Source organism: Onychomys torridus, chromosome 6 (genome assembly GCF_903995425.1).
Source record: "Onychomys torridus chromosome 6, mOncTor1.1, whole genome shotgun sequence".
NCBI lineage: Eukaryota > Metazoa > Chordata > Mammalia > Rodentia > Cricetidae > Onychomys > Onychomys torridus.
Genome location: NC_050448.1, coordinates 43,436,349 through 43,459,759, shown reverse-complemented (window position 1 = coordinate 43,459,759; position 23,411 = coordinate 43,436,349). Strand labels below are relative to the sequence as shown.

Here is a 23,411-nt window from a genome sequence, read left to right as displayed (position 1 = left end):
GCTTAGACCCAACCGAGTAAACACACAGAGACTTATATTACTTATAAACTGTCTGTCCGTGGCAGGCTTCTTGCTATCTGTTCTTATATCTTAAATTAACCCATTTCTATAAATCTATACCTTGCCATGTGTCTTACATGTTGCTTCTCATTGCAGCGGTGGCAGAGTCACCTGCCTCAGCCTTCCTGTTCCCAGAATTCTCCTCTCTCCTTGTCCCACCTATACTTCCTGCCTGGCTACTGGCCAATCAGCACTTTATTTATCAATCAATCATCCACAGCAGAGTGGCAGGCAATGATTGCTGAGGAGTTTCTGTACATGGTGGATGGTCTGCTTTGCTCATACTTTCAGTAATTCTGTAAGCTGTCTAAGAACCTAAAATAATTCCTTTCTTCTTAAACCACTGTATCTCAATAGGATGTGGTATATGCAATGTTGCAGGTAAGCGCTATAAGCATTGTGGGATTCTGACTCTGATTGGAGGGCTTGTAGCACGTGGTAGATGCACCATGAGCTAGAATTGGTCAGGTGGAAGCAAGGGGTGGAAGGGATTTTAAGTGAAAGAAACAGCGTGTGTGAATGAGGAGCTCAGGAGAGGCAGAGCCCTAACTAATTCAGTATGTTCCTCACACAGGATGTGAGATACATGGGGTGATGATGTTACATTGTTGGGTATGTCAAAAACAGTCTTGTAAGCATCATGGTTTTGTTTTGTCTGCTCTGCACCATGGCTGTTTTCCCTCTGTTCTTCCTTTCCTGGGTCCTTGCACTCTCTCTCGCTCTCTCTCTCTCTCTCTCTCTCTCTCTCTCTCTCTCTCTCACACACACACACACACACACACACACACACACACACATGCACACTTGTGCACACATTTCCTTCAGAGAGCTCTCTCTTTTCCACTCAGATCACATTTCTGAAGACACCATCAGTCATGATATCCTTCCTGATGACTGAGGCAGGGTCTTGAGCTCAAGTCAACTCAGCCCAGAATCTCTTCTGAAGATTTTAAAATTTTACAGCTGGCTTATGGAGTCATCCCTCACGTCCACTCCAGAGGATGCCTAGAATCTGCCTGTCTGGGGAGAAAGAAAATTAAGTAGAAACAACAACAATAGTGAAAGACAGAGATGCAAGAGACAGAGAAAGACCCAGTGCTTAGGATGCGGACAGAAAAGAGACGGGTGTGGGACACTTGCCAGTTTCAGGGAATGGTGTTTTAAAAAGACACGAGGCAAGAAAGCACACACCGTATTTAGGAATTAACACATAATCTTATTTGGCTGGAGCTGAGGAACAGCAGGCACAGAAATAACTACAAAAAGATCTCCTGGTGCTTAATGGTAGGCTACAGGAAATGCAATATAGTGTGTGAACTTGTGTTAGACACATTGCTTAAAAAAAAAAAAAAAAAAAGGATGGTGACATGCACAAAATCTTGGAGTGGCCATGTGGGAACTCTGGTTTGCTGTTCTCAAAGCTCCATATTAAGTACGTCAGGAAGAATGACCACATCTCCAGTCATCTGTCTGGGCAGCACAGAGCAAAACAGGAAGGAATTGCGGAAAGCCATCTGAAGGAGGGCTGAGGACACCAACAGCTGGCTGTAGACAGACCGGAAGTTTATACAGTTGTTGAGACTTAGATTTATAGATTTGGCTGCAGTGTGGTTAGTGGGCTGGGGATGGGTGCGTCTTCGATACTCCTTTGGCTTTTGGGGGAGAGATTTTCCTGTTTGGTTGTCCCATATTTCTTGGGAACATGATCTGTTGTCAAGGAGGTGTCACAATTGATGAGGTAAAGCAAGCATGGAAGCGAGTGGCTTCATGTTTAGGAATGACTAGATCTGCATCTTTCAGTCAATACCCACTCTGACCTAGATGGTAGAGGATGTAACACATGGCATCATAAAAGGCTAGAGGCAGTGAGTGGGACTTTGTAGGCAGACATCAGTGGAAGAGGCAAAGGCTGCTTCCTAAGCTTAAAGGTGTGAAAGAAAAGATTAAAAGCAGCATGTACTTGACCACACAAAAGTTATATATTTCTCCAGATTTCTTGTTGCCCTGATCAAATTTGAAATAAACTTAGAAAACATTCTGCACTAATAATGAGCCATAGCCAATTATTATACAAACGGCTCATGTTTAAGAAAGTAAAATTGACAAAATTAAAAAAAAATGGCAGAATAAAATTTCTGAGCAACTACGTTAGGTCAGCTTGTGTTGGATATTTTTCAGACATTCAATTAAAATAAACAAACTACAAAGTGGACAGACTTATGGTTGACCCAGGGGAAGCTAGAGGTCAGAAATGTGTATTTGAGCTGAGAAACATGTCCTTCCCAGCACCACCTTAACCAAGGTGAACCCTAATTTCCTTCAGGCCTCCACTTGCCCATTCTCTGCTGACCAGTGCTCCTCAGGGCAGCAGGTGAGTCCAAACCAGCCTGTGTGACGTGCTCTCCAAGTGGAATACACCATGTGGTGCCAGTGATTGGGTTAGGATGCACAAATGACAAAGTTCAGCTACTAAAATGGGGGAGAAATGATCTAACAGGCTTTGGGGACATGATGGTTCATGCTTAGAAACAGTGTCCTGCCATTTCTTTTTTTTCTTGAGGTAAGATCTCAATATGTAGTCTAGAGTGGCTTTTAACTCATTGTGTTGTTCAAGGTGGGCTCAGAGTCATAACCCTTCTGCCTGTGACTTCTGAGGGCTGCAATCGCAGGCACACATGACCCTGCTGTGCAGACAGTGCTCCTCTTGGCCATTCATGCTTTGTCATGTGAAACCTGGAAGAGTGACAGACATCTCATGATATGTAGATTAGAGGAGAGCTGAGAGTCCTTGGCAAAAAGACCAGGTTCTCATTCAGTTCAACACCCCTGGCCACGTGGCTTTAATGAGGGTTTCAATTCTGGGGAAATGGAACATTTTTTAGTCCTCAGTCCTGTGGAGACTGGGCACTCCATGCTCAGAAAGCCAAATAGCAGATGAAGACCTGAGAGTTGATCTGGTGACGAATGCCATTCTAATAGAGATTAAGTGATTAATAAACATTTCAGGGGGAAAGGCTCCGTTTTCTTAGCAAAGAAAGGTATATTCATTAAGACTGAGGCCCCATTAAAAAAAAATACAGAAAGAGAAATCCTCTTCTCCCCAAGAGTGAAAACAAGCAAAGGGAAGGCATTATATTATGTCCAGTTATACTTTTCTGGTATTTGAAAATATAAATTATCATAACCTTTATTATTATTATTATTACATTTAATTATTTATATTGTTGAGAGGGAGGGATGTCACAGCTTGTGTAAGGAGGTCAGAAGACAACAGAGGAAATCAGTTCTTTTCTTCCACCATGTGGGTTGTGGGGATCGAACTCAGGTTCTTAGGCTTGTCAGCAAGCATTTTAATTGCTGTGTTATCTTTCTGACCCCATCATAGTTTTTCAATGTTTTTAAGTTAATTTTTATTTTATGTATATGAATGTTTCGCCTGAATGTATGTATGTGCACTGCATGCATGCCTGGTGCATGTGGAAGCCAGAAAAAAAGCATTGCATCCCCATGGGCTTGTAAATGGTTGTGAACCACTATGTGGGTGCTGGGAATTGAACCCTGGTTCTCTGCAAGAGCAGCCCATGCTCTTAACCATTGAGCCATCTCTCTAGGACCTGATTTTTGAATCTTTAAAAATATTTTTTTATTTAAAAAGTTATGAGTATGTGTGTGTTTGTCTGTATGAGGTCTACTATGTATAGGAGCCCTTGCAGCCAGGAGAGGGTGTTGGATTCCTGGGAACTAGAGTAACAGGAGCTGTTAGCTGTTTGAGGTAGGTGATGGGACCTTCATTCTGGTCCTCTGCAAGTGTTCTGCACAGCCTAGCCATTCCTCTGGTCCTTGTCATAGCTTTTAAAAAATAGTGACTGGGTCTATAACTTATCATTTGGGGGAGCTCACTACATGGTGAGCACTCAGCAAAGCAAGCAGAATGCTTTAGCTACGAACCCTGTGGAAGTTATGTAATTATCTTTAGCTTAAAAAGAAAGTTCAAAGTGCCCCCTTGCTGAGGTCTCACAGGTACCAAGACCTGATCTCTAGAACCTCATGGCTGAGCACTGATAAAGTAGAAGGTCTCCAAACAATTGAGACACTTCTTTTTTTTTTTGGAGGGGGGGATTTAATATAAAAAAGTATTAATCATTGGGAAACCTCCAATCTTATTATGCAAGGGAACAGAGAGCACCACAGATTCCTGTCAGTCCTGAGAATCTGTGAGGGCTTCCTTCCAGCCATGGAGCCAGGATTCAGCTCAGACAGACTCCAAAGCCTGTACCCCAAGCAGACCAAAGGGATTCATCTTGGAAGGCAATTTTACAAATTAAAGCGATAGCTTCAAAATGTTCATGTTTCTTAATCTTTGAAATCAAATATTTTGACAAATTTGTAAAAAGTTTTAAGAATAAATGTGTTAAGGCAACAGTGAGAAATTAGGAACTAATCCAGATGATTTACTACAGGGACCTAGTTAGTTAATTTATAAAATGCAACCATCATACTAGTCTTTATGAAAACTGCTTATATGATGCAATGTCAAGTGTGAAAACTGACATAGGAAATCATTTATAAAGTAGTCAGACATGTGAAAAAGAAAAAGCATATAAACAGAAAGTTCTAAGAGAAACACACTTAAAAATATTAGTGATTGGGTTGGGGAAATAGTGCAAAGGGTAAAGGTGCCTGCTGCCAAACCTGACCAAAGTTCACTTCCCACATGGTGGAAAGAGAAAACTGACTCCTGAAGTTGTCCTTTGACCTCCACACGAGTGCCGTGGTGCACACACACACACACACACACACACACACACACACATGCACACACACATGTACACACACATACACACACATACACACATACACACACATGCACACACACATGCACACACACATACACACACATACACATACACACACACATGCACACATGCACACACACATACACACATACACACACATGCACACACACATACACACATGCACACACATGCACACACACATACACACATGCACACACATACACACACATATACACACACATACACACACATACACACACACATACACACACATGCACACACACACACATACACACACACATACACACACACACACACACACACACACACACACAAATAGGCAAATGTAAATTGTTTTAAATACCAGGGACTTGGTGTTGATATACTGTGTGATTTTTTTTCAATTTATGTCTAATTTCTTGTATTTATATAGTAAATTCAGCACTGAATAGTACTTTTGGAGTAGAAATAAAATGAAAAGTCTTTGGTTTTTTTGTTTTTTTTTTTGTTTTTTTTTAAATGTATGGGTCTTGGAAGAGTCTTCATTTAGATAATAAATAATTACTGGCAGATGGACAGACTTCCACATGAAGACAGGGTAACTGACTCCTTCAGTGCTCAAAACCAACGCTGGGGGAAAGCCCCACCAGGCCTGGCCTGGCCTCACAGTTTTCTAGCACCAACTCAGGTCAAATGTCTTGCCTCATGGTGATCAATACCTGGTGTAGTGGGCATAGGCATGAGAGTCTTACTCAACATTCACATTCTCATGAAGCTTCTGAGTGGTTTTATATGTCTCTGGATCATTAAACCCAGACAGAGCCGTGTAGGTACAAAACTTGCTGAAGCTCTCTGCTGCTAAATAGCAAAATAAACCAGCATCACGGAACACATTACAAGGCTCATTTTTAGCTCACTAAAATTCACTCTTTAGAGGGAATCATTCTTGGTCTTTCTATTGTCTGAGAGCTTCACTCTGGGTGTCTCTTCCAGTCATCTCTGGCATTTACTTCTGTCTGCTCTGAGACTCCTCCTTCTTCTCTTCCCCAAAGTCTACAGACTCAACCTGGTCTTGTAGATAGCCTCTGTTCTCTCTACAGCTGTACATCCTTCACAGGATGATCAGTTATTCTATTAGTTTTCACTGTCTGCTCTATGGGAGCTTCTTCTTAAAAGTCCTCAAGATGGCGTCTAAATGGGTTCAATAGGAAAGTCTTCAGCCACACTTCCCTAGTGTGTACTATGTCCTATGTTTGATCTTTAGCAAGGTATAGAGCAGAAGACACATTTGGGGGCTCAGTATTTATCTCAGTAGCAGAAGGAATACCTCCATGGCCCTGTGTTAATTCCCCAGCACCAAATGATTTACTAGCTTTTGTTTCTGAATAACAGTGACCCTGAGAAATGCTTACAAGGATCGCGCTTTTAAAGCAGCACCTTGCCCTTTGCTTACCATTTGCATGTGTGTCTGCAAGTCTTTGTTCTGTCTCCAAATCACAACCATCTTTCTTTGAAAGTGCTTCCTCTAAAGGCATTTCCCTGTGATTTTAACAGTTCATCGGTGCCATATGTAGAAGCAGACACCTGAGGAGTACAGTCACTCCAGAGCAACCCAGCTGGCTATACCTCAGTGAGGGACTAGGGGTGACCTTAAGCATAATTTCCAATCCAGAGATGAATGAATGTATAAATGGATAATGTGATAACCTCAAATTATCTTTCCTAAACACCCCTGCCTTTCCTGGAAATGCTCTGGCCCTCATCTGGTTTGTATTACTTTGCACAGGGAATCAGCATGGCTTTTTGTGGTCTCATCAAAAGATCTGTGGGGCACACTAGCCACACCTTCCTCTTTTCCCCTAGTAACCATCACTCTTCCTCTTGGGTGCTGTTCTCTCAAGTGCTCAAGCTTTGTGAAGTATTGTCGTGTCCCCCAGCCCCAGCCCTTACTGTGTTTGTGCAGATGTTAGACAATCGTTTTGGAGCAACGGATATTTTTTGAGTATCAGCCGTGCTCGGCACAGAGCAGTGCAAGATAAAAAAGAACAAGATCTCCAGAAGTAATTCTCTCTCCTTCAGCTGGCTTCCAGGCCTGACCTGGACATCCAGCTCAGTCACCAAATATGATTGCTCTGCATGTGAAGCTCAGGGTCAAAAGCAACCAGGGGTAATTGCTGGTGAGTTGGTTTTTAAACATTTTTTAAGAGTTATTTTTATTATTCGTGTGTGTGTGTGTGTGTGTGTGTGTGTGTGTGAGAGAGAGAGAGAGAGAGAGAGAGAGAGAGAGAGAGAGAGAGAGAGAGAGAGAGAGAGAGAGAGAGAGAGAGAGAGAGAGAGAGAGAGAGAGAGAACCGCTTGTGTGCATATCTTCCAGAAGAAAATGTTGGATCCTCTAGAGTTGGAGGTACAGATGGTTGAGCCATCTGAAGTATGTACTAGGAACCAAACTTGGGTCCTCTGGGAGAGTGGCAGGTGTCTTAACTACTGTGCCACCTCCCCAGCATGTTGGTTTGTTCTAGATCCCAATCTTTAAGGTAACTATACCCCCCTCCGCCCCCACCCACCCAGCTCAATATTGACTATTCCAAATGCCCTATGGCGATTGCATCCTATTTGAAATGCCCTTCTCCTCTTCAAACTAGAGCGCTCGGGCCACTTTGAAAAACTTCATTACATTGTGGATGGGCATGGGGTGGGGTGGGGTGGGGGATATGGCATAACAAGGCACTCAGGGTCAGTTCTCTCCTTCCACCACATGGGTCCAGTCCCGGGGGTCAGACTCAGGTCATCAAGTTTGGCAGCAGGTGCCTTTAACCCACTGACCATCTTGTCTGTCCTGAAATGTTCTTATTTTAGGGGGAATGCCCCCCCTTTCCTTTTAGGAGTCTCCTCAGGCAAAAAACATGATTTTAATCCACATAAATCAGTTTTCCCTCTACAATTGGTTTTCTTTGGGACTTAGGGAAAACAATTGCAGCACCCCCAAGAATATATCTAGCCTATTGTTGTTCCTTCACAGCAAGTTAAAAAATGTAGCCATAATTACTATCATTATTATTAATATTGACATTGGTTTTGACTTTTGACTTAATTTTTTTAACTTCAGATTGAGAGCAGACATTGTTCTGCATTCACTAAATAATATTCGGGTGCTGTAGCTGGGTGTTGGTGGCCCATGCCTTTAATCCCAGAATTTAGAAGGCAGAAGCAAGTGGGTCTCTGAGTCTGAGGCCAACCTGGTCTACAGAGCAAGTTCCAGGACTACACAGAGAAACCCTGTTTTGAAAAACCAGCAAAACAAAACAAAACTTGGATATTGTAGTGGTTTAAATAAGAATGGCTCCCCATAGGCTCATATAACTTAATGCTTAGTCATCAGGGAATGGCACTACTTGAGAAGGATTAGGAGGTGTGGCCTTGTTGGAGGAAGTATGTCACTAGAGGTGGGCTTTGGGGCTTAAGCCAGGCCCAGTGTCTTCCCTTCCTGCTGCCTTCAGATCCAGATGTAGACTACTCAGCTCCTTCTTCATCCCCATGTCTGCCTGCATGTTGCCATGCTCCCTGCCGTAATAATGGATGAAACCTCTGAAACTGGAAGCTAGCCCCAAATAAATGCTTTCCTTTGCAAGAGCTGCAGCAGACAGGGTGTCTTTTCCCAGCAATAGAACAGTGATGAAGACAGGTGTTTTTCTTCCACAAATTTACTACATAGTGCCACCACATAAAAAAGCACCCAATCAATAATAAATTAGCAGACCTGGTGCCACCTATTCAAGGTCCATAGAGCACAGACCAGGGAGATGTGGAGCAGTAAGCCCCATCATCTCCTCACCAGGCAGCACCATCTTATGATGCTGGATGTTCTCCAAGTATTCAGTGCCTTCCTCAGAACTTTATAGGCCTGCCTTTGGAGAGCGTGCTCATTCCATATGCAAAGGGAGACTGCACATGCAGCTTCTGTGCATGCAAAGAGTGCAGAGGGGCAACCAAAGTGAAGTCAGGGATCTGACGATAGATACATGATTACCTCTGGGGTTTCCTAAAAGCCACAATAGGGGTGCTGAGGACAAAAGGTACCTCTTAGAACTGGTAACACAAACTTCAACTTCAGAAACTGTGGGCTAGTAAAAGTGTAGGAAAACCAGCTTTTAGAGTCTGACTTTTTTTTAAATTGTCCCCTTTGAAAATAAACATCTGCAAATTCACAGAATGTTAAGCAATTCAATCTTTTCTTCAAGGCGCTTAGCACATATGAACCACAGGATCCTTAGCACGTGGTAAGAGAATTGCAGAACGGACCTGCTTATATTAACAGACAGCTGTTTCTTGTTAGGAAGGGAAAGTAAGAAGAATTTGATAGGAGGTGAGTAGTATACAATACATTTTTAAATATTTAATATGCTCATGGAACTTATAAATGCATAATGGATTTTTAAAGTAGGTATAATACCCTTTCTAAAACTAAGATGATTTCAGACTAATTTACTTGAATTAAAATGTTATACTTCAGACCATATTTAGATCTAAGAGCATCTAAGTTTACACAGACTTTCTCCCCTCCAACCCCTCCCTCCCACCCTTCTCCCCTCCCTCCCTCCCTTCCTCTCTTCTTCCTTCCTTTTTCTTTCTTTCTATATTGAGCAGAGGGCCTAGGAGCCAGGTGGGAGTAGCTTGAAGGGTTATGGATCTGTGTTTCTTACCAGGCTGCATGTTATAACTACCCGGAAAGCTTTACATTTTCTTTCTGACTGCTGGGCTCCACCACGGCTGTTCTTCCTTGAGTGTTCTGAGGTACAGCCCAAGCACTAGACATTTCTAAAAACTACCCCCAGCTGATAATAAGGAGCAGTAGAGCGGAAAACATCTAGGGGAGAAAAGTAATTCCCTTTTCCTGATTAGCCAGACCTTTAATATATATTAGAAAATCCATAATTGAATACCAAAACTATGGGTTCAATGATATAAGTGCTTAGGACTGAAACACACCAGGAAGTTAGACCTCAGCTAACCTCAAGAAAGATACCCAGTAAATAGTCCTGGAAGGCAATTTAGAAATCAGAAACAAGTAGAGAATGATCCTTCTAGCCAATGGCCCTTCTAGTTCCGCTTCTGGGAATCAACACGTGGTAAGCTTTCCACACTGAGTGGAACTCTTGCATGGGTGTGGGATGCTCCATGTGGTGGTCCCTAATGGTAACTCTCCAAAGCGTTGTTAAGCAAAGAAAACAAATTGAGACCAATCCGAGTATCATTTGCATTCTACACAGTTTGTTCCCCGAGATTCCTTCTCCAGTGTGGCTAGGTGCTGGGGAGTGAAGCCTGGGAAGAAGCCCTGGAGGAGTGGCCATGGTTACTAATGGGATTAGGCTCCTGCCATTGTGGGGGAAGATCTAGGCGGTCCTAGGGGCAGAAAGGCCTTGAGACACAGAAAACTTTTACTTAGGAGGGAAGGATCAAGAGGAAGCTGGGGCCTGGCGGTAAGTGCAGGAGGAAAGTGTCTTGAGCAGGCGGGAGCATCTAGCAGGTAGCTCATGTGCTGCCTGGGAGGAGAGTGGAGAGGACTTGCAAGGGCCACTGGAGACCAGCAGTTTTGTTGCTGCATTAGCAGCGTGTGACAGTTCTCAGCAGAACATGGAAGTAAAGGAGCACAAGGCATACAACCTTAGTGGTGGGTCGCTTGTCATTTGGAGGAGTCAAAGTTGAAAATTCAAGACCTGGGAGCACTGGGTTTTGTTGGGGATTGATTGCAAATGAATGAGTGAAATCCTTTGTCTATAGTTATATTCTAAGTCTAAAAAGAAAACAAACAACACACCTTGTTGATGTAAAAATGTATGTCTATAAATAAAGAGAACACCATTCCACATACTTTAGTGCATAAAAACACCTTATGTTCTTACCATATTTACTTCCTAAAAAATGGCAGGATCTCCCTTCTCTGGGTTACAGTGACATGTTTACAGACACATGTATGGATTAAGTTCCCACATTTGCCACATTTGGTCTCGTTCAATCTTCTCGTCCCTTCTGGTTTCATTCTGCATATTTTGAAGTTATAAAAAGTATGTATATCTAAGTTAATCCATGAGTTCTTGAGTGTTTGAATTTTTCACAGGTCCCCTCCAGGGTGGTGAGGAAGGTAAGCAGGTGGCAGTTTTGCAAGGACCTGAACTATTTTCTGGGACACAGGACTTCACTGATTAGACTGACAGAGTCCCCCAAAAGTGGGGGTGGGGTTGATGACTGTTTTCTCTCTTTCAATAGTGTTTCTAACTCCTTTATTGGTGACAAAGTGCTCGTGCTTATGTGGCTTGTGAGGCTGGCCAAAGCAGTCATGTCTGGTCTATGTTCCAGGTTCACGGAGGAAGAACAGGGTAAGAAGAGGCAGAAAGACTTACCTGAGGAGTACAGCACACTTGTGTTATCTCCTTTCTATTTCTTTTGATGTCTTACCTTAGAGCATGGAGCATTTGCGCTTGTTGGATTTCCCAGCATTCCTATCAAGTTTCCCTCACTGCTTCCACCCCTTTGAGGAAGCTGTTGTGGCATCTCTTAGGTTTGGGACGCCTTTATTTTCCCTGAGCCTAGTATCCTAAAACCTCCTGTATCCTAAGTCTAGTTCCCTAAGACTGATCTCACATGTCTTTCCCCCTTTCATCCCAAGATAACAAAAACTAAGTCAAGTGCCTATTCTAATTTTCAGGCCAAAGAACTTCTTGGAATATAACCTTTCACATTCAAGTTAATTCTTCGTGTCCCACTATTTCCTTTCTGAATTGATTAAAGTAGACGATAACATATTAAACATCTCAGTATTTGGATAGTGTGGTAGTTTGAATAAGATGGCCACCATAGGCTCATAATTTGAATACTTGGTCGTCAGAGAGTGGCACTATTTGAAAGGATTAGGAGGTGTGGCCTTATTGGAGGAAATGTGTCACTGGTGGTGGGCTCTGAGGTTTTTAAAAGCCCAAACCAGGCCCAGTGTCTCTCGCTTCCTGCTGCCTGCAGATCCAGATGTAGAACTCTCAGCTTCTTCTCCAGCACCATGTGTTAGCATTCAGACTCACTTCTGCCTGAGTGCTGCATGCTTCCCGCCATAATGATAATGGACTAACTTCTGAAACAGTAACCAAACCCCAAATACATTTTTTTAAATAAGAGTTACCTTGGTCATGGTGTCTCTTCATAGCAACAGAATGCTGACTGAGACAAATAGCAATATTTAGTGATAAAATACTTCTGTTTTAATCTTAAAATCACAAATTAAAACTCTGAAGTATTTTGTTAACTTTGTGTAAATATACATACACGTGTGTGTATATATGTGCAAATATGTATGTGCACACACCCATCTGGTCACCACTGGGTAGCAGCAATACAGCTATTCGTTTACTGTCTTTGATGTTATCTTGAAGCTGCATTTATTTCACAATCAGAAATGAAGGGATATTATTGTAAAATAAATGCAGAAAGAACTGATATAAGAGGAGGCACTGGTGAAGGAGGCAGCTAGCAGCCATCTCCATAGTTCACAGTGGGAGATGGTGAACTACATTAAGGTGTGCTCACAGGACAATTCCTACTGAGCACCACATTACCTAGTTGCTCCACCAGGGGGTCACTCTTCTTCCCTTCTCAGGATCCTAGTGCGGGCAGGGATATAACCTTTGACCTCTTCTCTGTTTGGATGTGGCTTTGCTGCTGTTTCTCCCTTCTTTAGGAACCTCACTCCTTCCCTGCAAGGCAGTATAGCAAATCTACACCCAGCCATTGGCTCCTACAAGCAGCTTTGCCAAACAGATATTCTGTCTTTCTGACCAAGGTGATTGGGTTAGCTTGGGCTTCCAGGATCTTCCTTGGTTCTTTTGTTCAAGAGTCTCCAGACAAACTACCAGGGTCACATTTGGGATCAGGAACTACAAGGATCATATAAACTGGACAGTCATGTGACCAGCTTCCTTACAGGAATATATTCTTACTATTACTCATACCAGGAGAACATGCTGGCACCATCAAAAGGCAGAAGTTGTTCTTGCTTTGGTGGCACATATAATAAGATTGGAACGATACAGGGAAGATTAGCATGGCCCCTGTGCAAGGATGACATGCTAATTCATGAAGCGTTCCCTCTCGACTCATCAGGGATGAAGCTTCCTTTAACTTACCTAAGCGAATGTTTTTCTCCTTTTCTCTTGTTTTTACTTCTATGTCATTTTTCCCTCTTTTTCTTAGGCTCCTTTGGGAAGGGCTTCTATCATTTGTTACTGAAAAAACCCTGACCCCAAACACTTACCTTTTCTTGATTTCTGTGGTCCACTGGGGAGAACCACGTGGCTTTCATATGCTAAGCAAGTCTGGACCCTGGAGAGTTTCTGTCCTTACAGGCTAGACATTTCTCTCCTCCTTACCCATAAAGGCATTATATTAGACATATTAATTTCATATTTTATAGGCACTGAGAACTATATTTCAAAAGCATTTTAAATGACAGACATGGGAAAGCACTTATAATATATGACCTCAATTATTTTCAGCATATAATAGCTAATCATAAAAAAATACCAGAAGAAAATATATCAAAACATCATAGTGGTTATATATGAATTATAAGATTATGGATGGTTTATGTGTTATGGCTTCTAATTTTATAAATGGACATAATTATTTCATGATTAGAAAGTAATAAGAGTTATTAAGGTAAATACATAAATTATGATACATTCATCTAAAAGATAATTTTGTAGTCATTGAAAATAGTGTTTTAGAAGCATTTTCAGTGACATTGAAAAATGTTCACATTGGAACTATTGGAAAGGTAATCACAACTACATTTAACACTAGCTATGTCCATACATCTAGATATGTGGGAATGACTAAAGGAGTTACTTTGGAGTGTTAATAGAAGTCACCTGGGTGGCAATCATGGCCTTTTTTTTTTTTTCCCCTTTAATGTGTTTTTTCTAGCATTCAGAGTCAGGGTTCTTTTGTAGTTGCAGTTGTATTTGAGTCTCCAGAGAAACAGAACCACACACATATGGATGAATTAATTGGGGACTTCTTACTATGATTGTGGAGGCTAAGCGATCCCACGGTCTACCATCTCCCAGCTGGTTGCCCAGGAAAGCTGGTGGTATAGCGTTAATCCAAGTCCAAAGGCCTGACAACACAAGGTGCTGATGTCCGAAGGTTGCAAAAGATGGATGTTCCAGCTCCCCCAAAGATAATACATTTGCCCTTCCGCAGCCTTTTTGTCCTATTTGGACCTTCAGCAGATTGGATGATAGCCACCTGCATTGACCTGTGAACTTTTTTTTATTAAACCTACCAATTATAATATGGGTGTCTCCCAGAATCATCCACAGAGACATACACAAAAATAACATTCTCCTAGCTATTAGGACACCCCTTCGCTCAAGCAAATTAACATGTAAAGTTAACCATCATGGTAAGAAAATATGACTTTAATGGAGAATAGGTGTAACTCCTCCCTCCTGTCCCCTTGCTGGAGAGTCGGACATGGTCCCATTTTCTTCTGAGTAGAACCTGAAGTCCACTTGTCTTTACTGAAGGTTGAAGTGGATGGAGAAGGTTGTAGTGGATGGAACCACTCATGCTGGGAAGCAACTGAAGGCTTTTAAACTTGCACTGGATCTGTCTTTCTCCAGTGAAGTTTCCCCCCCTTTATTTCCCAGTTTAGTCTCTCTTTCTCTTTCTCCCCCCTCTCTCTACTCTCTCTCTCTCTTTCTCTCTCTCATGCACACACACATGCACATGTTTATATATAAAAATTATGGAAGAATTTCTTAGAAAGGGAGGGGCTAAACCTGGAAATGAGGCAAAGGAGAAATATGTGCATAACATATTTTGAATGTAACCATATGTCTTGCCAACTGCTACATACACTTTTCTACTTAATCTTTCCCAATTTACTATGAAATGGGTGCAGCCTTTTCCTCTCAAATAGATTGGCAAAATGGAGTCTTGGTTGAAATAACTTCTACAGGCTCTTGAAACTAAGAAATGCTTTAAGTGAAGTTTGAATTGAAGCAATCTTACTGAAAGGCTTAAGCTGTTACCAAACCATAGTGATATATACCAAGACTTTGTTTTGCTTTGTTGGGACCAGTGAAACCCTTGCAAAGGGCTTCATTTCATGCTTCCAGCAACCTCTGGAACCCTGTATGAGAATGATGCCCAGTGAAGATAATAGGTTTGCCCAAGACCACACAGCTATCAGTGGAAGGCTAAACAGACGATTCTTTCTGATTCTGAAGATCTGCAAGCCCTAAGTATGGAAGAGATAATGAAAACAGCCTATGTAGTACAGAAAGGTCCCACGGTGGGGACTTGAGTTGTTACACAGTGGCTAGAGTTGTTTAAAAAAAAAAACATATAGGTTAGTAAGACAGAGGAAGGAACTCATCTTCCTCAGAGGTCAAGGAAGATGGTATCAGGAGATAGTGTGCATGAGATTAACATTTAGTGCTATTTATCTCCTAGGTACAAATATATCTTCGGCCATTGGCTAGGTGTCCAGCTTGGTTCCTTAGAAACACTGAGGGTCTGTAGAACCTATGGGCAGAAGCACAATCTCCACTTACCTCATCATTTAGGATGCCCTGCTGGGTTCACTCTCCCAAAACTTCCCAGAGTGCTTTGCAAACAGAGCACTGTCCTTACAAGATGGAAACACTCTGTATACTGTTCCTTTATCTGAAATTCCCTATTGGCGACTATGGATTTGGGACACTATAAGTGTATTGGTACGCCATGTGAACTAGGCACTGACATTAAATAAATCTCGTTAGGGAACTGAGGTCTTAAGATTTTTATTCAATGGGTTGTTCTTAGATGTAGTGGTTGAGTAGAGCTTTAAAATGAAGACTCCTAAAAGGTGCATGACAAATTATAACAGGCTTTTGTGTTATCGGAGCCATTCCAGTTGAAGCCCATGACCTACTTTATCTTACATTTTGTTGCCATAGTGCTTGGGTTAAATGTGTAACAAAAGAAAATTGATTTCCGGTATAAATCTCCTTAATTTTTATTGTGCCCTACAGTGCTGCATGAATGATGCATGTGTGATCAGCCTCACAGTCAGCAGGCTCCAGGGGGAGTTTTCAGAGTTTAAATATGATAGCCTTAGTCAGTGCTTATTAAGATAATACGTTTTCTGTTGATCTGGATCATTTTCCTAAAGAAGGGGACTTTATGAATCTCCTTAGGCAGAAAGGAAACAGGACTTTCCGATGACTCCAGCTGAAGTTCCATACCACTCGGCTTACATCAATACTTCCTAAAAAGGAAAACAGTATTTATCTGGAAAGTACAGGCTTCAAGCTCAGAGACAAACACTTGTCCTTCAAATGCTTCAGTGCCTTGTTGAGTTTAAAACATCAACTCCACAGTGAACTGTGCAGTTTAGAAGTCTTCAGACCTGTTTTAACAAAACAACCACCACCACCATCTCTGTGTATTGAGTAGTGAATGGAAAGAGGATGGGGCCTGATAAAGACAAGGACTAACATTTCCTAGCATGCATTACCCATGGTAAGACATGTTTCTTTCTGTTGTGCTTAGCAACCCATTACATCTTAGTTTTTTCCCCTCTACCTTTCTGAAGTCTCCTTCAGTCTCAGAGTTTCATGAGGTAGTAGTAACCCTGAAACCCGTGACATCTGGCCTACAAAGGGTTTCCTATTTATTCGATTGGTTTAGGCATTTAGTCGGTTTACCTCGCTTTGAATGCTGTTTGGAAGGGCAAGCTTTTTAGTTGTACTGACTGTATCACTGTTTCATAGTCTATGGTCATCACCTCCCTGAGGTTATGCATTTGAATCTTGTAGGTATTTGATCATGTTACCTTATTTTCAGATAGGCAACATATAAATTGAAAAACTGCTGCTGCTGAGCACAGCAGTTGTCTATGTAGCCATTTGTATGTGAAACCTATTTATGCTATTCATGCTGATGCTTTTCCAATACAATTTGTTTTCACTTTTGAGAAGAGTGGTTTGATTCTTTGCAAGTGACGGGGGTGGGGTGGGGGTGGGGTGGGGGGGGTGGGGTGGGGGGTGGGGTGGGATGGGGTGGGGTGGAGAATCCCGCCTTCCATTTATGATTGCTGGGGAGTGACAGTTTTTATTTTACCCTTCTCATTTTGCTTCCTGACTTCTGCGTTTCTCTCTGAACTGTCTCTCTCTGGGGTGTTGTTTACAAATTTACTGAGACAGAGAATCTAGCATGGAAGAGCCCAGTCTGCTCACCTGTGTTTGCCTAATGGCTGGGCACAAGTCGTCCTGTCTGAAGATGAACATTCAGAGTTGCAGTGTGATGTTGACTCTGCATGGTAATTCGGGTACAAGAAACTGTCCGGGGCTGCTGGCTCAAAACTGGGCTCCTGGGGGCAGGTGGTATCTGGAATTAGAGATCCCACGGATACAAAAGATGCCAGAATTCATCTGTAGTTATCAATATGCATACTGGAGTTGGGTTTCCTGGGTTTGTAACTTGGTCTGCCTTTTGGAATCTAGCTGTGGGATCTTAGGTGAGTTATCTATGCTCACTTTCTTCATCTGGTGAATGCAGATAACAACACATACTTCACAGGGCTGCTGCAAAGGTAACGTTAGATCATGTATGTGAAGGAGCTAGCATAGAGTTAGATGTATAACAAGGACTCAGTAGAGGTTGGTCACTATAATCATCCTAATTATGGCGTTTGCTTACTTGCAGTACCTTTTATACTGTAGCTTCTCAATTAGTATTTGCTGAATGAATATATTAACAAATGGATTAATCATACATCAGTGCTTGAAAAAGGTAATTTGGCTAAGTAAGTAATTTCCCAGGTGATAAGTGAAAACATTAAAAATGAGTGTAAGTATCCCATCCCCTTTCAAAAAATATTCCATAATGATACTTACATTTCAGATGGTCTTTAAAGCAGAGGAGCATTTTCCCCCTTTGTAGATGTAATTCTAAATGGTCTTATTAAATAAGAAACACAGAGCCAAATAAAGAGTTAAAAGCCCAGAGATTGAGCAGTAGCCAAGAGCTAAGACCACCTTATCTTACCACTCACTGCTGTTGCTTCCCCTGAGAGAAAGAGACCTTCTTCCTGTGTCCTGTCTTTTTATTGCCTTTCTGTCCTGCCTTCTTATTGGTTCTAAACCCAACCACATGACCTCCTCATCACTGCCTGTCTATACAGACCTCCAGGTCTCTATGGTCCATACTGGGGATTAAAGGCCTGTGTCACCATGCTGGCTGTGTCCTTGAAAACACAGAGACTTTGCCTGCCAAGTGATCGGATTAAGGGCATGTGCTACCACTATCAGACTTCTGCTTAATGGCTTGCTCTTAGCTCTGATCCCCAGGCAACTTTATTTATTAACATACAAATAAAATCACATTTCAGCACAAATAAAATATCACCATACCCCTCCCCAGTGTAGCCCTGGATAATTCATTTGTTATTCTTTACAAAACTCAGTGAAAAAAAAATAGTGCTAGGTTTCTCTACTGAACGTGACAGACTTTCTTACATGCATTTATCAGTAATGGGAGAGACATCTACTATCCCTGTTTGCAAGAGTAGCAAGTATTATTGCTTAAAATTTTTCACCAGTCTGATAATTATAAAGGGATCTGAGGGAAATATAAAACCTGAGATCCAGATATTAGAGCCAGGCTGGCACAGCACCAAGTCCATTTGGTTCCTTCATACAGAGGAGTTATAAAGTTGAAATAAAGTCTGTGTCAGACCTTTGCTTCATGAATCCGTTGGCTGCTTCTATTGGCGTATCTCTTGTCCTGTTTGTCCATTGTGTCATGAATATATGGCCAAGTCCTTAGATCATGATGATTTAAAAAGTAATTCAGGTACCAGAGCATCACTCTAGCCCTCCTGTGCAGTTGGTATTGTTATGCCCAGATTGCAGGGACCTCCAAAAGACCACCATGGAGACCGAGTCCCGCATGTAAAAACAAAGAGCCTTTATTTCAAGCTCTAGAGCTTGGTGACTCTGTCTGTCGGCAGTGAGAGCAGAGAGCCCTGAGCTCAGGTGGGGCAGAGTTTTTATCATAGCAGAGGTTGGGGTGAAGTGATTTCCAGGGCCCAGGGCCCTGATTGGCTGACAGTTGTCTAGGGGTATCTATAAAACAAAAAATAGCTGTGTGCTAGACTCAGGGACATCTGGCCACCTTATCTAATGGTTGGAATGTTTGGGATGTCAGGTACTTCCTCACCCCTGGGTGGATCCCTGGGTGGTATCAGCTGAAGGCTTTTCCTGGATCTGGGTGTTGCCTGCCAGTAAGCCTGTCACAGAAGCTGTGCCTCGGCCCCTAAGCCTATCATGGCTGCTGAGTGGTCAAGCTATTTTGGGGCCCCTTCACAGTATCACCTCTCACTTTCATTTTTACCATCAAAAGCATTCCCAGCTGTAAGCATCAAATGCCTATTGCATTTCTCTAATTTACACCTGAAAAAATTAACCCCTACATTTTTCCCTTTTATAGTTTCACTTCCTCTACCTCCCCACCTCCCCTCCCCTCCAGAGCCACTGCCTTTCTGTCTCTCATAAGAAAACAAACAAGCTTCTAAGGGAGAATTATAATAAGATAAAAACTAACTCAGCAGATTTGGACAAAACAAACCAACAGAAGGAAAAAAGCCCAAGAAAAGGCACAAGGAACAGAAAGAGACACAAAGACCCACTTGTTCACAAGCTTAAGGATCCCATAAAACATTAAACTGGATATATATATTATATAACCAAAGGACCTGTAGGGTAAAAAGGGAAAAAATATTAAAAAAAAAAAAAAAGAAAAGTTAAAAAATTTAAAAAAGCCCTGTTGTGACATGACATTAGGAGACAAGGAACCTCCAAAGATGCTGTTGAGGTAGCGTTCTGTTGGTCATCTGTGTAAGGACTAGGTCCTTAATTACGTCATCAGCCTGCAACAGTGTTCCACCCTACAAAGCGGGCAGGCCCTCTGTGTGTCCCTTTTCTCTTCCCTCCGTGCCATCTCTCTGTTTCTCTAGTCCTCTCTCTCCCTCTCTCTCTGTCTCTCTCCCTCTCTCTCTCTCTCCCCCTCTCTCCCAATAAAACTCTAAAAAGGTAACTATGGCTCATGATTCCAGCACTCTTGCTCTGTTGGCATGGCCGCCGTGGGCGTCGCCAGCCACAAGCAGCACCGATTTAACCAACAATCTGCTGTTGGGCAAGCATCCTACCCTTAAGAGTAGTTTGTTTCCCCAGTGAGACTTCCTTGGAGAAAACAAAATTTTCATTTTCAAGTGGTTATCAGTTGGTGGTAGATTCTGGGCGAGGCATGGTGGCTTGTGTCCACTTTTTCAGCTGTAGGACCCCACCTGGTGCAGACACATGCAGGGCCCGTGCATGTTGCCTCAGTCCCTGTGATTCACATGTGTGTTGACCCTCTTGATTTCGAGGGCCTTGTTTCCTTGTTGTTCTCCATTTTCCCTGACACTTAGATTCTTTATGCCTCTTCTTCTGTAGGCTTCCTTGAACTCTGAGGGGGAAGGATTTGATGAAGACATCCTACTTAGGACTGAGTGTTCTGAGGTCATGGCTCTCAGCATATTGTCTGGCTGTGGGTCTCTACATTTGTTCCCATCTGCTTCAGGAGGAAGCCTCTTTGATGATGGCTGAACAAGGCACTTATCAATGAGTATAGCAGAATGTCATCAGGAGTCATTTTATTGTGATGTCCTTTTAGTAGAATAGTAGTATTTGGTTTTACCATAGGTCCCTGAGCTATCTAGTTTCAGGTTCTTGGTCACCCAAGTAGTACCAGGTATGGGTTCTGTCTCAAGGAGTGTGCCCAACCTGCTCAACCATCTTTAACTATTCTGACCCTTTTCCAGAGAGATCTATCTGTCTCCCTCTTGTCCTTCACTCTATATCTAACCTCTGTGGTTCTAAGAATTATAGCTTGCTTATCATTGACTTAACAACTAATATCCACATATAAGCACACACATACCATATTTGTTTTTCTGGATCTAGGTGATTTTTTTCTAGTTCCATCTATTAACTTGTGAATTTCATTTCATTCAGCTTCTGAGTAATACTCCATTGTGTAAATGGACCATTTATTTATCCATTCATCTGTTAAAGGACATCTAAGTTGTTTCCAATTTCTGGCCCTATGAATAGGGCAGCAATAAACATGGTTGCACAAGTGTCTCTGCAGTAGAGTATATGCCCAAGAGTGATATAGTTGGATCTTGAGGTAGATTCATCCCATCTTCCTGATATGAACCACCATACTGATTTCCATAGTGGCCATACAAGTTCGCACTCCCACCAGGAATAAATTAGTGGTCTGCCTTAATCTACATCCTTGCCTGCATGTGCTGTCACTTGTTTTATTGATCTTGGCCATTCTGGCAGATGTAAGATGGAATCTCAAAACAGTTCTGATCTACATTTCCCTGATGCCTTGGAATATTGAACATTTCTTTGTTTCTCAGCCATTGGAGTTTCTTCTTTTGAGAATTCTCGATTTATATCTGTACCCCATTTTTGAGTTTTTTGCTTTCTTGATATCTAGTTTCTTGAGTTCTTTATATATTTTGGATATTAGCTTTCTATCAGGTGTGTCGTTGGTAAAATCCTTGCCACACTGTAGGCTGTCACTTTGTCTGAATGATTGGTGTCTTTTACCATGCAGAAGCTTCTCAGTTTTCTGAGGTCCTATTTATTAATTGTTGATCTTAGTTCCTATGCTAATGGTGTCCAGTTCAGAAAGTCTCTTCCAGGGTCAATGAATTCAGCTATTCCCTATTTTCTCTTCTGTCAGGCTCAGTGTATTTGGTTTTATGCTGAGGTTCTGGACCCATTTGGAGTTGAGTTTTGTGCAGGGTGATAAGCATGGATCTATTTGGATTCTTCTACATGCAGACATCAGTTTGACCAGCACCATTTGTTAAAGATGCTGGCTTTTTTCCCCTTAGCATGTATTTCTGGCTTCTTTATAAAAACAAAACAAAACAAAATCAGGTGTCCATAGGCGTGTAGATTTATGTCTGAGTCTTCAGTTCAATTCCATTTATCAACATGTCTGTTTTTATGCCAGTTGCATGCTGTTTTTATTGCTATAACTCTGTAGTACAATTTGAGGTTGGGGATAGTGGTACCTCCTGCAGTTCTTCGATTATTTAGGCTTGTTTTAGCTGGTTGATATTTTCTCATATGAATCTGAAAATTGCCCTTTCAAGATCTGTGAAAAATTGTGTTGGAATTTGATGGGGATTGCATTAAATATGTTGATTGCTTTGGTAGGATGGCAATTTTTCTATATTAATCCTACTGATCCATAATCATGAAACACCCTATATTTTACATTTTTTGTATGCAGATGTATTTGTTTCCTCCCGTTGTTAGGCACCAAATCCAAGGCTCTTTGCATGGTAGGAACCCTACCACTGAGCTACATTCTGGACCTTTATATCTATTCTTTTCAGTTTCACAGAGTATTAATTTTTTCCCAGCTAAGTCCTTTTAAATCAGTTTAACTTTCAATGCTTTTTTAAATGTTTTTATTATTTTTAATAACATGTGGGGATGTTTATACACAGTTGTGTATGTGTGCTCCTGGAGGAGAGAGGCATCAGATCCCCTTGGAGTTGGAGTTATAGGCAGTTGTCAGCCATGCAAATGGGTCCTGGGAAACAAATTCAGGTCCCCTGTAAGAGCAGTAAATATTTTTAACAGATTTTTGCACCATCTCTTCAGCCCCAATTTTCAAAAAAATTTATTTATATCATGCCAAGCCTTTGTTTTAATCATTGCCTTTCTCATATATAATTCTTTTTAGCCTCATCATTATTGTTTCTGATTTTCTTCTTTTAAAAACTATTTGGATGATTTGTCTCTTGATCTTATGGTTTTCTGACTTTCATTTTTCATGCTCTTTTTATATCCTTTCCTTATAGCCAGAAGGAAACACAGTTAGAAATTTTATGTTCATGAGGTGGCTAGCGATAGAGAAAGGAACAAAAAGAAAAGGCTGTTAAAACCTAGCCTTTTAGTCCCTACACAGGAATAAAATAGGTGTGGTTTCCCAAAGCACCTAAATCCGGGAATGAAGAATGTAGCAAAGTTTCTTTTTCTATCCCTACCACGTTACTCGGGGAGGAGCCGTGCAGCAGCAGGAAGAGACCCAAAGATTTGGAAATGAGTATTTGCTTGAAAATATGTTAGATGGTCTGTAGCTAGAGTTTTCCTGCCTGGCCCACAGTCAGGACAAAGCTCTGTCACCTGCCAGGCCCATAGATGCTCAGACCCAACCATGTAAACACATGGAAACTTATATTGCTTACAAACTGTATGGCCATGGCAGGCTTCTTGTTATCTGCTTCTTCTATTTTAAATTAACCCATTTCTATTAATCTATAAGTTGCCACATGGCTCGCGGCTTACATCTCTCTTGCAACGGCAGTGTCTGGCAGTGTCTCTCTCTCCTTTGCCTTCCAATTCCCAGAATTCTCTTTTCTGCTTGTCCCACCTATACTTTTTGCCT

General features: G+C 41.8%; 1 non-coding gene across 1 annotated transcript; it reads left to right on the top strand.

Annotated features, from left to right (window-relative positions):
* Window positions 1-12,891: 12,891 nt before the first annotated feature.
* LOC118586416 lies at window positions 12,892-12,994 on the top strand. Its single transcript, XR_004945311.1, has one exon. It is a non-coding gene; the product is annotated as a U6 spliceosomal RNA (small nuclear RNA).
* The last annotated feature ends 10,417 nt before the right edge of the window (window positions 12,995-23,411 follow it).